The sequence below is a fragment of the Dromiciops gliroides genome, chromosome 1, assembly GCF_019393635.1.
Source record: "Dromiciops gliroides isolate mDroGli1 chromosome 1, mDroGli1.pri, whole genome shotgun sequence".
Classification (NCBI taxonomy): Eukaryota; Metazoa; Chordata; class Mammalia; order Microbiotheria; family Microbiotheriidae; genus Dromiciops; species Dromiciops gliroides.
Window position 1 is genome coordinate 725,868,012 of NC_057861.1, and position 5,625 is coordinate 725,873,636.

The following is a 5,625-nucleotide window of genomic DNA, read 5'->3' on the forward strand; positions in this document are numbered from 1 at the left end:
GAGTGGTCCTTGGGCCAGCCAGGCTCAGGGTCACAGCTGGACTCTGCCAGACACTTTCCTGTACCTCTCAGCTTGCTCTCATTTATTTTGAATGAGAGGGAGCAGGGGATGCTGGGAAGCTGACCCGGGGAAGTCTTGCCTTTAAAAAACAAAAAAACCTGTGTTGAATTCAGGTGATTTTATTGGTACTACACCAAGGTTAGAACTAAACTAAGCAAAAATGAGTATAAACATTGATTCTCTTTGGCATGTTGACTTTCTTCTGATTCTGTGAAAGTCCACATGTACTTTGTAATTCATAGATGAAAATGACTAATGGTGCAGGGGCAGGGACGCTAGAGCAGGAATCAGAACACTGGGCTTTGAATCTTTGATCTGCTACTGGCTCAACTTATGGCCTTGGAAAAGTCATTTGATCAACCCCAGGCTTCACCCACTTTGGCTGGTGAGGTGCAGTCTAGGGTGGAGCAACAGAAGACTCCTTTAAACAAAGCTAATTGACCAGGGCAGTAATTGGACCTTTAGCCATGATTCCATTCACGTTATGTTGTACACGGAGTCAGGAGGTCTTGAATTCAAGTTTTGTCTCTGACACTTACTTGCTGTATGACCATTGGAAAATCACTGTCACCAGCACCACCATCAATACCACCAGCACCAGCACCATTTATAAAGCACCTACTATGTGCCAGGCATTGTGCTAAGCCCTTTACAATTATTTTCTCATTTGATCTTTCCAACAACCCTGGGAGGTAGATGCTACTATGATCCCCATTTTCCAGATGAGCTGTTTTGTTTTCCAAAGCACTATACCTTGAATGGGGTTCAATTCTCACCTCTGACCCTGACTCAATATAAGTGATGGGCAACTCAATCTATTTCTTGGAGCCTCAGTTTCTGATGGAACTTGATGGCTACTAAGGTCCCTTCCAAGCTCTAAATTTATTATCTGTAGACCTTAATCTTTTTTATCTCATAGATCCCTTGGGCAGTATGGCGAAACCTATTAACCCCTGCTAATGTTTCAAGATAATTGAAGGTAATGCTGAGTTTTAGTAAGAGAGCAGTGAAAATAAAGAAATAATTTTTTCCCATCTAAGTTCATGGAACCCCTGAATCTATCCAGAGATCCCAAGGGGTCTGTGGACCACAGGTTTAGAACCTCCTCATCTCTAACAACGGGTATAATTAAAACATTTATTCCCTACCTGTTGAGATGAATTTAAATGAAATTGTGTAGCCATTTGAAAATTTTCAAGTGTTATATAAATGTTGGCTATCATCATCATTTGTGTTAAAACATTGGGATCCAAGATTTCATTAGTATGAAGAACTCTTGGTATGGATAATTCCTTCACCAATATAGATTTGGTGACTAACTTGTAGGTTATAATTTTAGTGAGTTCCCTAAAGCACTGAGGAGATATGACTTTCCCATGGCCACACAGCTAGTAGGTGTCAGAGACAACACTTAAATCTAGACTGGTCCTCCATCTACTCTGTCCACCATGTTGTCTCCTTTATTATGATGATAATCTCATTATTATTTTGTTGTTGTTGTTGTTCCCTATCCAAATGAGATAAAAGGTCCAGATGGCTTCAGTTAAAGGAGGCTCCCACACAAAATAAACTCCCTAGCTCCCTTTACACTGTTCCCAGTTGGTGGGACTGAGATGAGCAAGAGTGTAAGATTCCCGACTGATCTATTTTCCTTAGGGTTCAATCAGGCTCTTTCATCCTCTCATCCTCAAGCTGTTGCATCATCCTTCATTTCCTTTCTTTTTCTTTTTTTTTTTTTAGTGAGGCAATTGGGGTTAAGTGACTTGCCCAGGGTCACACAGCTAGTAAGTGTTAAGTGTCTGAGGCCGCATTTGAACTCAGGTACTCCTGACTCCAGGGCCAGTGCTCTATCCACTGCACCACCTAGCTGCCCCTCTTTTTCTTTTTGTCACTGAATTCTTCAAAAAAACATTTCTGATCCATGTCCCAGTTGGTTATCCACTTGAAGAAATAAATGGATTCTTACCTAATGGAAGTTAGATCTCTTGACGAATTCCCATTTTCCAACAGTTGATCAAGTCATTCTGGCTGGGGAGAGAAGTGGCCTCCTGATGGAAACAGAAACTACTGGCCTTTTACTGTCCCTCCAGAGGCAGAGACAATCTCATTTTCCATACAGTTGGAAGACATGTTGGGAAAGTAGTAATTAACATCAGCCCCAATTCTGCTTATGCCTGCAATATCATGGGCAAGTATTAGATGCTTATATCTTGTCTATAGAGGAGAGCAAGGGGGAAGTAATGAGATTGTTAAGGTGGTGCAGGGTCTATCATACTTCTTTTTCAGGAGGTCCTGAACCATTCCACTCCCTTTTTGTGGACTTTCCCAATGATTGAACCTGTTTTAATCCCTGAAATTAGCATTTATTAAGCAACAATGTGAAAGGCATTTTAATGCGCCATCCCACTTTCTATTGTCTCTTTTAAGGTGCTGCATACAGCATTGATGCTAAGCCCAGGGTATCTCTTCCATCTCCTCTATATGTCTATTTAAAATTTGACTTGTTTCTGCTTGCTGATCATAACTTTGTTTCCTCAGCCCTCACCAAGGACCAGGACAGACACTAAATTCACATTTCTTGGTCTGAAGTTCTTGCTATTGCAGCAAAATCTCTCCTGTCCTCCGCACTAAGCGATACTGTGTTGCAGCAACATCAGAAGTTGGTTGGGTGCTTTCGAGCATGTAATTCCCATGTATGATTCTAAGATATGCACAAGACTTGCCCATTAGGCCATGTTAAGCAACAACAAGTCTGCTCATGATACCAAGGCAGCTGAAAAAAAAAGCCAACTTTCCCAAAGCGTCTTTTACATTGTTGCTTAATGAATGCTAAGCTCAGGGATGTCTCTGGTGCCAACAATCTAAGCAAATATGGAGTTGGTTTATTTTCTGCCCACAGCATGTTGGCTGGTCCAAAACAGAAACATTTGCCAATATGGTGCAATCAGTAAAATTGAACACATCAAACTTAAAAGTGGATTGAAAAGCTGAATGTTATTTTACATGTATTTATATATTGAGGTGTGTGTGCATATATATATATATAATATATATAAAAATATAAAATAGTATACTAAATTATGTTACCTATGGTTTAGGACTGCCCAGGGACTCTGAGTTCACACAGACCAAAGTAGATAGATGCTGAGGGCCTGATGCTAAAGGGGTCCATTTTTCTCTTTGGTTCGAGCCCCTTACCCCCTCCTCAACACTCCAAAAGAACTTCTAAAGTCAAGTGTAGGTGTGGCTCATACCTAAGTTTCCCCAGCTGTGGCTAAAAGGTTCCCCAGCACAGGCACTCGAGGTACCATATGGATACTGGTTATAGGCCTGCCTTTATTTTATCCACCATAAAAAATTTATAAACAGCCAAGGATTCCAAGGAGCTCACAAGCAAATGCATACAAGGCTCTCAAAAGAAAACTTTAGATTTGTTAGATACTCCTTCCCAATTCTGTCTGAAGTTAAAGGTAGTTTAGGGGCTGTTGAAAAGACTTCCCATTCACTAGGACCAGTATTAGCTGCAGAGCATGGCAATGACATGGGGGGATTGGAAAAATTCAGGTCTCTTGGTCTCCTCCCAAGGCCTTTGGTCTTTCAGTAACAGCTTTATATCTGGCACTTTAAGGTTTGTGAAGTACTTTACAAATATCTCATTTGATACAACAACACTGGGAGGTAGGTACTATTATACTTCTCATTTTACAGGTGAGGAAACTCAGACAAACAAATTAAGGGACTTGCTCAGGGTTGCTCCCCTAGTGGCTGAGGATTTGAGTGAGGATTTGAACTCAAGTCTTTCTGACTCAATATGCAAGTACTCTATAAACCTATCTGCCTGAATATCTTTCTTCCCCAAGAAGCATTCCAACCAGCAACTTACCTCTAGGAGAACACTGCCTGAACAATGGAACTTGGGAACATTCATTCTCTTGGGAACTCTTGAATCTGCAAAGAAAGTCCATCCCCAGAAATTCTAGTCTCTGCCCTGTGTTCAGAAAAGAAAATAGAAAGGCAGAAAGAACCCAAGAATTAAGGTCAATGAAGATGGTCCTGCTTATCCTTCCAGTTAGGGGTATGGATGTGTGTGTGTGAGTGTGTGGAGGGGGCAGGGAATAGGAGAAATCCTCAACCATCTGCACTCCACCACAACCTGCATTCTGCAATAAGGTGGAAAGGAGAAGGGGAAGTCTTGAACAGCAAAATGTGAAGTCCATGATAAAGCAAGGCAGCCCTTGGGCCAGATCTCTTGAGGCTCAGAGGCTGGAACCAATCAGAACAGATAGAAGGGTTCTATGGGTTCACCCAACAAGCAGGTAAGGTGAAAGTCTAATGCCATGGGTGAGAGCTTCTAGACAAAGGCTCATGCCTTGTAATCTCATCAAGTAGATGGGGGAACTCAGAAAATCGACCATGAACTGCTCGAATCTCCATCTTCTCTCTTTTGTCCCAGTCTCTTCCCTCCTCTCCCAATTTGTTCTGGATCTGTGATCTCATTCCCTTTGGGAACTCTCAGTGTGGAAATTCCCTCCACAGATGTCAATTAGAATCACATTTTATAACCTTAGATCTTGGATTTCTGAGAGCTGCCTGGGGCTATGGGAAGTTGCGTCTATGGTCACATTATTTTGTGTCAGAAGCAGGTTTTGAACCCAGATATTCCAGACAGGTCTGCCCCTCCTCCACTAAGTCATGCTTCCTGCTTACCACCCCAGCCGCTTTCTCTCTCTTTGTGTCTTGCTCCTCTCTCTCTTTCCGTCTCTGTCCTCTCTTTTCCCCTTTCTTTATCTCTGTTTCCCTCCCTCCCTCCCTCTCTCTGTATCTCTTTCTTCTCTCTTCATTTCTCTTTCCTTCTCTTTCTCCCTCTTTGTCTGTATATCTCTCTCCCTGTATCTTTCTCTTCTCTCTCCTCTTTTCCTTCTCCTCTCTTTTTCTCTATTTCTGTCTCTATATTTCTCTGTCTCTTCTTCTTCTTCTTCTTCTTCTTCTTCTTCTTCTCCTTCTCCTTCTCCTTCTCCTTCTCCTTCTCCTTCTCCTTCTTCTTCTTCCTTCTTCTTCTTCTTCTTCTTCTTCTTCTTCTTCTTCTTCCTTCTTCTTCTTCTTCTTCTTCTTTCTTCTTCTTTCTTCTTCTTTCTTCTTCTTTCTTCTTCTTTCTTCTTCTTTGGGTGATGGGGGTTAAGTGACTTACCCAGGGTCACACAGCTAGTAAGTGTCAAGTGTCTGAGGTCGGATTTGTACTCAGGTCCTCCTGAATCCAGGGATGATACTTTATCCACTGTGCCACGTACCTGCCCCTGTGCCTCTGTTCTTCTTTCCATCTCTCTTTTCTCTCTCTCTCTCCCTCTCCCCTAACTCCATCATCAACCATTCTATATAATATCTTAGTGGATAAAGCCCTAGCCCTGGAACTGAGATTCATATCTTACATAAGACACTTAATGTTTCTTTTTTCTTAGGCAAAGCATGGGATCATTGAATCAGAACTTGGAGGCACCTTAGATGTAATTCTACAATCTCACATGAGGAAGCTGAAACTCAGAGATGAGAAACATCTTGTCCCATGAC